The following is a 13,132-nucleotide window of genomic DNA, read 5'->3' on the forward strand; positions in this document are numbered from 1 at the left end:
GTTTGCTTTTCTCTTTAAATTTGAGGCATATGATTTGAAAATATTAAAGCATAAATCTAACCACTGTTTGCTTGTCCAAATATGTTTTTCTACAGTAGACATCCAAACCATCCAATGGGTATGTTAGAACGAATCAATCATATTTTTATTTATAATAGAATTTAGAATTTAGTAATTTAGAATACTATAGTACTTCCTGATGATACAAGTGCTAACTAGCTCTACCCTGCAATAAACAAACACTGCTGTTTCTTCATTTCCATGTCCTCTACATGGATCAACTCATCCAAAAGTGTATATTGTAGACCCTTTTAAAGGGTTCTTGTTTTAAAACGAATCAGCTCGAAACATTAAAAAGTCAACTGGAGACGGAGTTTCCAACCATCTCACAGAGTTATGGCATTAGCGTTACCTTATGCTAGCCACCTACATCTGATAAAAACTGCTAGCTTTGTTGACAGTTGTCATTTCAGGCAACAAAACCCATGTTATCATTGGCTAGCAATGAGAAAACTGCTTTTGTTACTTCTGTCTCAAATCAACAACCCATTGTTTCAAAGATAACTAAGAATTTAGAGTGGTAAATCTGCTACTGTTTGCACTGTGGCGGATTCCTTATAGTTAAAAGGAATACTGGGATTTTTTTCTTTGGCTTGTACAATTTTGTAATATGTCATATTGACTCCTGCATTATTTCTAGCAGGAAAGGAAGGACCAGTTATAGATTCTTGGCATGTCTCTTCTACATGAGCCTTCATCTGGAACCTGCTATTTTCACAAATGTGAGAGACCAGTGGTTCATTTAGCCAGAACACCCATGCTGGAAAATTCACTGTTTGTGGGCTAATTTAATAAATCAAAGATAGACTGGATCATATCTTTATTAAATGTTGGCAGCAGTTTGAGTAAATCCATAAAACAAATAGCACACAAAACTACACACAACACATCCACTCCATTGACTGTATATAAATATGGACATCATGACAGCTCCCCAAAAGTGAGGCTAAAACATCTCAATCGCTTTGTGGTGGCTGCAGTATAGGTCATAAATCCCTTTGGCTTCACTTTTGCATAGTGGTGGGAAGTGGAGACGCGTCATCCATCATTATATGCAGTCAATGGTCACAAAAACACACACAAGCTCCTGAGTCTAAGATGATAATACACTTTGCCTAAATGCATTATATGCTGCCCACATACACACACACACACACACACACACACACACACACACACAGACATAGACACGTTATCTCACAGTTAAAAATGGAAAGAGGTGGGCTTTCATTACCATCAATTTCATTTCACCATCTTCAATCACATAATTTCAGGTAGGTACCAAATAATCTCTTTACACTTCATATTCTTACACGGACGCAGCAGAGATAAATTGTTACTGACACTTAAAAGCAGTCTGAAGAAATGTCATGTGGTAATTTAGTACCTATAGTCACTATTTCCATTCTTCTCTTTCTCCCTCCCTGCTCCATCTATCCATCTGTCAATGGAGCCGTAGGCTCTGCTCATCTGTCTGTTTGTGTGTGTGTGTGTGTGTGTGTGTGTGTGTGTGTGTGTGTGTGTGTGTGTAGGTATGGCTGGTGACGCAAAATAAGGCTTTATTTCACTTTCTCTGCCCTCGACTTTTTAAACCTGTGCTTTAGCTGCTGCCTCAGAGAGAAAGACAGGTGTTGACTGCCTTGAGTGCCTGCTCCTCTGTCCCCTGTGTGTGCATGTGTGTGTGTTTCACATATGTACAGCATGCTTAGTTTGCATGTGTGTGTGTGTATGTGTGCAGATATTAGTTGGCGGCAGTGCAGCTCTCTCTTTAGCCAGGTCCTGCAGAGCTAGCGTGCTGCGTTCACAGTCAGCCAGCATTTTACCAGCAGTCTCCATTTATACCGTCTGCCACTCGACTGTCCGCGGCTGAAACATATACGGATTCTGTGGCTTATAACAGGTGCGGCTGAGGGCAGCACACTGCAAGATTTATGTAATGTCTTACATTTAATGTCCAGTCTTCTCAGAATAAAAAATAGAGGGTTACACACAGTGATCAATCCAATCTCACAGGGTTTAATAGGACATTGACTGGTTGAGTGTTTGCAGAATATGTTAAGTAAACAACTGATCCATATGTAATTTATCTTTACTCCACAAGGCTCTGTTTTTTATTATATTCCAACAACCCAACATGTAAATAATAAAAACAGTTGAAGAGGGAATATTGATTAGACTGAGAGTGAGTACATGAGACTAGGGACTGGTGTTCCAAGACTAATTAAGTCACTAATTGATAGGGTCAGCTAACTGACTGGTACCTTTTAATTCCGAGAAACTAAAGGAACCAACGTCTCTATCAACAATCAGTTTTCTCCAGAGGCACTCAAAATCAAAGCTGCGGCAAAAGAATTAAAAAGTTTGGCAAGTGGCAAATAAATAGTGTGTTAACAGCAGGCTCTGTGAGTTTTTAATCAGTTTTTTAGATTTTGCAACCATGTATTTGACAGATTTTGCACCCTATCCTAATAAAACTCAGAGATGAATTTTTTGCACTCTCAGAGAATTAATTAAATTGGTCAAAACTCAACATCATTCCCAGTGCATCAGCATAGCCATAAATGTACTGTATACAAAAGATAAAATAAAATTATTAAATATAGAAATTAAAAGCAGTAATATCAGAAGAGAATATAAAAATTATTTTAAATTAAAGAATGTTGTCACTCACTATTTAGACAAAGATGTTTAGCAGATGTGCAAATATACAAAAAGTAATGGGGCAGCAGTGGTTTTGACCATAAGACTGGCCAGCTCAAAACATAAATTAGGTCTTAAGTCACCAATTTTCTGCCATTATTATCTGGCCTTTGGTTGTCGGAAAGTTAAAAAGCTACTTGAAATACAACTGCTGAATGAGAACTGGGTCAACAGAGAAAAAAGATATCAAGGGCAAACTTGACATAAGGGTCAAGCAATTATATTTTATGAAATCCTTTCTAGAGAAACTGCTGGTGATCCCACTGAAACACCAGGAGGAAGTGCAAGAGAAAGAGAAACTGATCTTCCCAAAAATAACTGTTTCAAAATGTTCTCTGAGCTTGTTTCTAAGGTAGAGTTTTTAAACTATGTCACTTTAAAGTTGGCCATTATACACTAAGGAAGGATGTGTGAGATTCAACAGCCAGAATAGTTAGTAAAGTAGTAAGTAGTAAGAGTATAAAAAATAATGAATACTGGTAGTGTGTAAGTTAAATATTTTACAGTATTTGTATGAATCTTGTGTGGGTTACTCAAGGTTTAATAAAAAAAATTAAGAGAAAGACCAGTTGATCTTTGTCTAGCACTGACACTGCATCGCTGCCGAAAGGGCTACTCAATTATGGCAAAAATCATAATCATGATTATTTTGGTCGATAGTGAGATCACGATTATTTAAAGCTATAATATGTAACTATTCCGCATTAAAATGTCTCAAAACAACTAGACCTATATTATATATTTTGTTGAGTTGTTTACTTACATTATCCCAAATCCCAACAATTTTCAAACGCAGAGAAATCCGTAATTTAATCAATGTAACGGTCCATTTCATTTGGTTGCCTGTCAATGGCGTCATATCCCTCTACCAAAGAGTATATGCGCACAAAATAATACATCGGCTGTGGTTGTGGTTGTCCGCAAGAAACTGTCATAAATTGACTTTTATTCATTTTTACATATTTTTATGATAAACTGTTTAGATCTTGGTTGTTTTTAACCACATCAAACATCTGGATCTAAAGATATCAGAGAAACAAGCTGAGCAAACGTTAGCAGCAGCTTGGCTAACAGCCCCTGATTTTTTATGTGAAAATGCTTTATTCAGTGTTTTTACCGGTTTTAATCCCTGCGTACATTTGTTTTGGCGAGGAGACCTCTACGGATAATTCAGCTCCTGTTTTCATCACCGGGTCTGTTTGTTCTAGAGAACCTAATTTGGCTCCCGGTAAAAACTTCCTGAATGATGAACACTGGAGTAATCTTAACCTGGAGAAGCTGGTTGTTTAACAATAAAGACAACAATTCCCATGATCCCACACTACTTCACAATGTCATCAAACTAATAATTCAACTGAAAAACAAATAAAAAATGAAAGTAAAAAATGAGATAAATAAATAAAATAAATAATAAAGAGAAGCAGCTGTGGTCAAGTGAGCTAGAGAGTGAATGAAGGGAGGGAGCAGCGGTGGTGAGAACAAAGTCAGTGAATGTGAGAAATAAAACGTTATTTTCTGATTGTTTCATGGCAAATGAAGAGAAATGTTGTCTCCTTATCCTAAACTGGTCCTAAATCAATACTAGAGTACTTCCATGCTTTGTGAATGAAGCGGTACACAAGACAAAACGAGAGCATCATTGTGAAACAGAATGTGGCACAATAATCATTTTATCTTGATTATCTTGTTCTCATAATCGTCAGAAGTCAAAAACATTGAAATTGAAAATAAACCCTGATTAATCGCCCAACCCTACCTGTAGGCTTATACTTTATTTGGAACCAGAGTGCAAACTCATTAAAGTTCTAAAGATGGGCAAGAGCATAAACTTAGCATCCACAGAAAGAGTTTTATTTTCAACTTATTCTTGTGTGAGGATGACCTGAGCTGAGTTTTTCCAGCACTCTCTCTCTCTCTCTCTCTCTCTCTCTCTCTCTCTCTCTCTGTCTCTCTCTTTACTCCATCCAATCACTCAGAGCACAGAGGATGTTCAAACAACAAATACAAAAACAGACAGTAGTCCTCAAACAGCTTCTGATCTGCTGCAGATCACACTGACGTAGGGTAGCTAGTAGAAGCCCTAAAATCATACACATGTGCCTGTGTTCAGGTTAGAGAGCTCTTTAATGTTGTCCAACTAATGTAAAGAGATACAAATGTAATATTTATTTTACGATCAGTGTCTTACAATGTTATTTTTTTGTCATTGCATAACTTAAAATGTGACAAATTCAAAATTTGTGCCCATAGAAGTTCATAAAATCAAATATGTATTGTAAGTGAGCAGTAAGATGAGTATGTTTTAACATTTTTGAATATCACTCTTCAGGGAGATTGACCATCTTGATAGAATCCATGTGACATTTCTCCAAACACAATATCATGGAAGACCCAGACATCAAAAAAAGACAGTATCAGTTCACACTCATTGTAAACAATGCTGCAGCTATTCACTCAAAGAAGAAAATTGCTCAATACAGGAACAAAATCTTGCTGTGATTAGCTCTCCAGGACACGCCAGCTCCTTGTTCTTCAGCAAATTCTGATTACATCTTGTGACAATCTGTTAATCACCAATTTATTTTCTTGTCATGAAATAACAAATGTTGCAGGGCAGCTCTTTCAAAGCTGCTTCAACATGCTGGATGCAAAATGATATTATAAAAATGTTGTTATTCGAATATCAGAGGGCTTTAAAGGATTATTTTCTAAATTAACATTAACAAATGAACATGATGTTGGCACATTTTGTAGTTATGTATACTCAAACCTCTCTCTCTCTCTGCCTTAGACACACACATCTTCCAATATTGCAGTGACCACAATTAATCCAGTTGCCGGATCTGCTGCCAGCCACTGAGTCATTAGCATAATTATAACATGCTGAGATTTTTGGGAATGAGCGTGTGATTCTTTCCAAAAGCGTTGTCACACTGCCTCAGTTGTGGGATTCATCTTCAGTCACACTCAAGTTGCCTCCCATCTGCTCTCTGAATACTACAAAATGAATAAGAAGGAGAAGTTCTCATCCTCATCTTGATGAAATGGCCCAACAGATTTGTTAAGAGCTCTCATCTTTGTTGGCCTTCTCACCAGCCTTTTCCTCTTCAGTGTTATATAGTTTCTACAACACTTACATAATAGTATGCACAATTCACATACTGCGGTCAGAGCCTTTAGATAATCAATCAGTGTTTCAAAATGCACCTGGGCATGACCTTCAGGTCCTGGAGTAATTGGATTTCATGTGTTAGAGCTGACAACAAGGGATTGCTTGATGTAGAGCCGATTACTTCCACAACTTTGGCTCTCATCCCTGCATTTCTGAGTGAGTCCACAATAGATTGGTGGTATTACAATATTATAAAATGATAACTTGTTATATGTAGTGTTCATATGTGAGTAGAAAGCGTTGAGTGAAAAGACTACTTATTGAATAATTTGTGACATAGAGCCAGTTATTTATGGCAGCTATAGGTTGTGTAAAAACATAAACAAGCACGTTTTAGGAGTATCTGAACATTTTGAGGTATGATTATATGCATACAGTAGTCAAGCCGTGACCATAAACTTAATCCAAATGGACAGACTTCCCTGCTCTCTGTCAGCTCTGTCAGTGCAATGCTCTGATGGTCTGACCTCAAACCAGCACTCAGAGTTGGAGCTTGTTGTCCTGTGACAACATGAGCTGCTCATGTTGTTTGAAACTGATTTTCGCAGAGAAAGAAAAAAAAGTGATGCCAGGGATGTGATGGTTCTTAATCTCCCACTGTAGTTTCAGCTTTTATATAGTATTATATATTATATTATATATATTATATAGTATAGTTTTTTTTACATGGTATCTCCCCCAACACTACCACTGAGTGGTCAAACAAACTATGAATCGGAAGTGCTGCAACACCAGGAGGATAACAAATATCTTGGAAAAGTAAAGGCCGTCAGAAACATGGTAACACGTTTCGTCTCTTTCCTTGTTTTCTTTTCAGTCTTCGGGAGTCTGTAAAAGCATATTTCTAAATTTTCTCTGAAGAAGTTTGTACAGATACTTGTACAACAGCTTTTTACAATTTCATTACTTTTCCATGTTTTGACCCTCTGAATGGTCAATGGCAACCCCGTACTGATGGTTGCATATGTGCCAATCATGGGGGAAGTTACATCACATGCAGACCCCATAGACTGTATATAAAGATGGACATAGCGAGGCATAACGTCACCGAATAGTTTGCATTGGAGCCTGTTTGAAGCCCAGAGTTGCTGCTTATGGTCAGCATCATATTTTTCTGTGGTTTGATACCTTTCACGCTCAGAAAACACTCCAGAGGCTAGCTTACTGGGAACACCAAGTCGGTGCACACAACGTTAGCTACTTTAGCTAAATTGTACTAACAGGACAGGTATCCTAATCAACATTAAACTTACCGAAATATTGTGACAATAGTTCAACTTAGTGCAAGTCAGCTGTCAATCAATGCCCACACAGCACACATCAAAACCTACTATAAGTCTTCAAATCTTATTAACAGAGCAATAATTTCCAAAATTACCACCAGCACACTTATTAGAGCGTCCAAATTTAGCAGTTGAGACCATAATGACTTGAAGTTGATGCTTTTTGAATGGAAGTCAATTGGAGCCAGGGATTTTTTGGTACTTAAGGTACTTCCACATTGGTTTCAGCCTCAAGCCATGGTAGCTGCCACTTGGCATCACACAAACAAATTGTCAATAAAAAAAATAAAAGTAATGGATTAAAATGAGATATGACTCTTCAAATGAAGTAAAATCGTCGCTTTTTCTTCCAAAAATGTATGGGTTTCTTTGAAAATGCTGCATGCTACCACTCCTGCTAACACAATTTATTCCAAAAGTTAATGGTGTAAATATAACCACCTCTCAAGCTGAGCAGAACTCCCTGCTTTAATGTCACAATGTCCCTTTGTACAAAAGGCATGGACAGACCATAATGGCCTTCAAGGGCTCTCTATAAGTTCATAATACAATAGTCCTTTACATCACAGAGACTGTCACAGTGTTTAGATCCACTTTTCTACTTTAGGCAGCACCAGGATGGGTATGACTGCATTGGTGTATGCAGTTAGGTGTGAGGTGTGGGAGGCCTACATCTGTGCATCCATCACAATGTACGTGTAATCAGAAGCTCAACGATGTGAAAACAGTGCTCGCTAAACAAATGTTTTCTTCAACTGTAAAGTATACTTTTCCTGTTATTTGATATCTGCATGGTAAAAAAGAAAAAAAATCCTTAATCATCAATGCACTCAGTTTAGCTGCAACATCTGAGTGATCTAATCTGATGTAACTGTTTCTCAATTGAGGCCAATTTCCATCAGGATTTAAAGTCCACACATTCCATCAGTGAGAAATTTTCCCCAGCCAGTGAACAGACATTTGTAATGCATTCCCTAAATGAAGAGCCCAATCAGCACATCCCTCCAGCCTGATGCCTCAATCTCATTTCTAATTTATCTCTCTCTGCCCCAACAAACCCAGTGCCGTGAAGTGCAGTTTGACATTAGTCCTTTGAATTTGCAGTGGGCGATGAAGTGGGGGAAGAGTGGTTTGGCGTGAATCCCATTCCCAATTCAATCCCCAAAACTCCATAAAGTGCCCTTCATTTGTCTTCAATTCAAGTTCATCTGCCCTTTATGAATGAGCTTAAAAATGTGTGAATTTCTGTTCTCCAGGGAAATGTAAGGAATCGTAATGCTTTCCTGGTGTAGCCTAAGCTGTACATGGAAATAGTGAGGGAGAATCAGCTTTACCCATTATCATTCACTATTTTTGTCCAATGCATTTGCAGTTGTTGGATGTCTTACTTAATCCCCTTTATTCTCTGTGTCCAATTAATGTTGTCCATATTGATAATGGTTACTAACAGACGGTGTTGAATTATGTTCTTGTTGTTGTCATTTAGATTCTTATGAATAAAACTTTGAAGCCAATATGAGATGACCTTTAACACTGTTAAGAGGTTTATGTATGTGTGTTGGTGTGTCTGTGCAATTTTTCTTGACATTTTGTTGCAAAAGGTCACAGCACTTTTGAGTTTTGTGTTTGTTGATTCTGTCTCAAAAATCAAACCGTTGTGGTGAAGCAGTTTTTTACAAATTTTACAATGACTCTGGATGTTCACATCAGAGCGGTGTGTCTAAGGCAGATGACATTTGGTGCTGCTACCTTTGAAACTAGCTGAAGGGCAGTCGGTCATTCTGCAGCATCATGTTATGAAAGCCATCCCAGAGGGACAGATTCAACCAGATTCAAGCCATCACTGTCAATTTGTTTCATTTAAGGTGCATGCTGCAGTTACATTTGACAATTTCTCAGTCAATTTGGTCATAACAGGACCATCTACAACTCACAATCTGGCACCTGGGTTGGTCACACAGATTTCAACAACCATAGACTATATGTAAAGGTGGATGTAGTGAGGTGTGACGTCACCCATGAGTTTGCATTGAAGCTAGTTTGAAGCCCAGAGTTGCTGCTTATGGTCGGGCCATCTTTTCTGTTTGGAACCAACCAAACATCACCATAGAGTTGGTAGATCAGAAAAGAAGGCACTGACAAACAATGTCATCCTCAATAGGGGCCCCAGATCAGAAATGAGGAACCATGTATTTTGTCATTTGAGCCCACAAAACTTGTTGGAATGTTCGGAGCAATTTTCCAACACAAGTGACAAGAATATTTTAATAATATTTCAACCAGGTATTCAATTTATTTCAATACTCTGAGCTTCTGATCATTCAGAGTCATCGTCATCTGTGGCAAAATTTGACTGGGCAAAATTTTACTATACTATGAATATTGCATTTTCAGCCATTAGAAGAAGAAGCATTCACTGCATTTTAGCATTTTAGTGGGATTAAATTATAGACTATGATTTTGACAATGAGTAAGGCTTCCTCTCCCAACCCCTACTGTCGGTTCTATAGAGAGCTGCAGTTTTGTTTGTTTGAGATGAATTATAAAAACAGAGTGAGAAACACCCCAATGACACACTCTGTTATACCTTTTGAATATTTATTTATTTATGTGTCATGTATATTTGTGAAGAGGTTCCCATGTGGATACTGTATGTTCATTTGCACTGAATGCCTGTGTTGTTTATGTACTATCCACTCTCTTGAATATGCTTACCAACCATCAAAGACTAACCAACAGATAAATGCCCAAAATATCAAAGAGAGTATCCAACAGTTTTCACACTGTGAGTTTGATATGTGTAAGGGAATATGGCATAATACACCAAACAAAGCAGGATTTGAATATTGACATCAAGGTTATACCTTTCTGCATATATTTGAGTGCTTGTGGGACTGATGAACAAAGGCGTCATCTCACTGAATTTTTTTGAAGAAAAGAGGATTCCATAATGTAAAATAAGAGTGCTTGGATGTAGTTTGATGTGTGACCTGAGAGAGTCATTCTCCCACAGATTTTAGACAGCACCTGTCAGAGTATGGGCCTTTTGTTGTTGGTGCTGAGTAGCTTGAACTACTTCTCTGACTGTGAGGATGATCAAAAGAACCTAGAGACAGTGTCTTTAATGTGTCTGACGGGGCTTTAATGTACACTTAACACAGGTAACAAAGATAAATGTGAGAAACTCAAACACACATACACAGATACCCATAGGCACGCTAACACACTCACACAATCTTGTGTCCAAGCACTGATCAAACTCTCCTTTGTGGACTCTGTGGTGTTATCATACAAGACACATGGTGAGTGTATGACTGTTTGCTGAGGCCCAGGGTGACTGGAATCCTGATCCAACATTGTCATAGCTTCTGTAATGCTGCAGGTGTTATAAAAGCGACCAGAATATGGATGAGTGGGAGACTGCTGTGATTGAAATGTGCTAAAGTGAGTCGGTGCCTTTGTACTACCCTCCAAGGTGTGGGAGAGAAGAAGAGATAGAGAAAGTAGGGCATAGAAGAGTAAAGTAGACAATAAGGTGGAGCTGCTCACTGATACTTTGATGGCCTGAGCCTGCACACAAATTGCCCTCGAGCACTGGCTCCTAATCAGATTATTTTAACCCGATTCGCAATGCTGCATGGCAAAGCCTTATCCTCAGCTCTGTGTGTCTGTGTATGTGTTTGTTCATGTGGGTGTGTGTCCGTAGCAAAATATGCTCAGGTTTTCTTGTTGGTTAACAAGTAAAGCATGACACGGTTGTACAGGTTCATAACACATAAACACTGACACAGTTTTCCTTTTATCTTTTTCAGGAAACTTCCTCCTGCTCCTGGTTTCTGAGAAATCTGCCAATGTAAGTCCTTTGCCTGACCTCAGCGCTAAAACTGGTAACGTTTTTAGATTAATTAGACTGACTGAAAGGTATAATTGAGTACACATACACTCATTTACGTGCAAAGCAGTAGCCTTAAACCCCTAACCTTTAACTCCCCTCTCATTGCTAACCATCAGGGACGGGATTCACCACTGACATCATTTATTAGTAGCTAATTGCTATTCCCTGCAAACACACTGATGGGACTTCAAGGGAGGACTAACTGCAGGACAAGCCAGTGAAATTCAGATTTCAAACACATCCCTTCCCTCAGTATTCTGCTACGGAGTTGCTACTTCTGGTTTTAGGTTGTCATCCCAAGCACAAGGAAGGCTTACTATCAATAATGGATGATGATGTGAGACTTTCTAGCCAGTTTTCCGGAAGCTTCAGTTCTTGCATTTAAAGCCTGGCAGGACCGGCTCTCAAGCTTTCAAGCAGTTCTTGAGGCAGTGTAGTCATGTAGTCAGTGCTGCTTACAGCAGATAAGAATGTGAGATGTTAGGTACAAATAAATGAAGCATTGCGTTCGTTCATGCAGGACACAGAAGTCATACGTGTGAATCAGCCTTTATAATCAGTCACACACCAATCACGGCCATTCTCTCAACAAGACGGTCCATTTAAATATGAGTCCCTCCTACACTGATCCCTGCTACACCAGTGCTGCAACACTCACACTGCTGCTGGCAAAGCTTTGCCTCCACCTTCTTGGTACAGAGTCTTAAAATGGCTCAAAGGTAATCTGGAATTCACTGTCTCACTTTGGGCCCACTCTTGTGTACCCATGGGGGTTTCTGCATTGCACTCCCTGGTTTAGCTTAGCATGCTGCTAATGCAGTGAGCATCTTAGAGCAGAGCTGTCAGCACCAAGCTAAACTGTATTTCCATTTGTTGCAATAAATGGTTTAATCTATGACTAGAGTCTTCTTGACTGAAATGTTGTTATTGTGCATTCACTCAAAAGTAGATGGATGTAAGTTGTAAACTCCTACCCAGATTACATTCAAGTTTGTTTTAAATTAATTTATCAAGTCTTTTTTCTGTTTGAAATTGAGTCCTTAGTCTTCGTTTTGTAAATGAAAAAAATCTGACAGTGCAGTAAGAATAGTTCTGCTTGTTTTCCAACAAGTTACAAACCACTTGAATATTTAAAGAAAGTTTTTTGGGAAAATGTTGCAATATATGAATGATATGAAAAATTACATAAAAAGATTTATAGGCATCAATTATAGACAGAAATGACATTTTAGTCCTGCTCTAGTGGAGTCATATATTGTAATAACATGATTACAGTGTGAAAACAGGGGGAAAATCATTGTAATATTTCACACATCATTGCACATCACTTCTGCAGGATTGTGTTTGTTAGATAAGAAACCAATTGCTAAATATCAGTGCGCACAAGCTGTATAAATCCCTGCCGTAAACATGTGGATCTGCCTCTTGAAAGTAGCTTTTGAAGGCTTTCATATGGCTTCTTCTCCTTGTCATTTTAATGGAAATCTGAAACTGTATCCATGGCACTGCAGCACATTCAATTTAGGGATTATACCCACAAACATGACCTCTTCTCATATATTACCACTTCAATGTCAAGCCACTGCTCTTCATTCCTTCACACTCATCCATGTGCACTCGTGAAAGATTCTGTCTTTGTAGTTTCTCTCTAATATTTACATCCACACCTCATATATCACACGTAGACATGTACCCACAGAGACATGCACTTGCATACAAATATACTTCTTGACATTCATACACACAGAGGCACAAATGCACATGCAGAAGCCTCTGCAGACCTTCACATGTGCACACAGATTGCCAGTTTCCTGTAGAAACAGGGGTCCTGCCAGCCGTGTTACTGTGGCTAGGAGATAACAGGAGGCTCCAATCACAGGTCTCCTCTCAATCCTTCCCACAAGGCCCCTGAAGGGAGCCTCTCTGGGGTGGAGGGTGAGAGGGTGTAACTCACATCACACTCACAATAGGCCATGCAAGAGGTGTTAGAATTGGATCTGGAGGTTGCATGTGACACTGGCT

At 38.7% G+C, this 13,132-nt stretch overlaps 1 protein-coding gene across 4 annotated transcripts in view; it reads left to right on the top strand.

Annotated features, from left to right (window-relative positions):
• Positions 1-13,132, top strand: part of dlgap4b (discs, large (Drosophila) homolog-associated protein 4b) — a 117,873-nt gene that overhangs the window by 64,207 nt on the left and 40,534 nt on the right. For all 4 annotated transcript variants that reach the window (XM_044349056.1, XM_044349054.1, XM_044349052.1 and 1 more), the window contains exon 3: positions 11,028-11,068. The gene's annotated coding sequence lies outside the window, so the exon portion shown is untranslated. The remainder of the gene's footprint in view (positions 1-11,027; positions 11,069-13,132) is intronic.

This window comes from Thunnus albacares, chromosome 4 (genome assembly GCF_914725855.1).
Source record: "Thunnus albacares chromosome 4, fThuAlb1.1, whole genome shotgun sequence".
NCBI classification, from domain to species: domain Eukaryota; kingdom Metazoa; phylum Chordata; class Actinopteri; order Scombriformes; family Scombridae; genus Thunnus; species Thunnus albacares.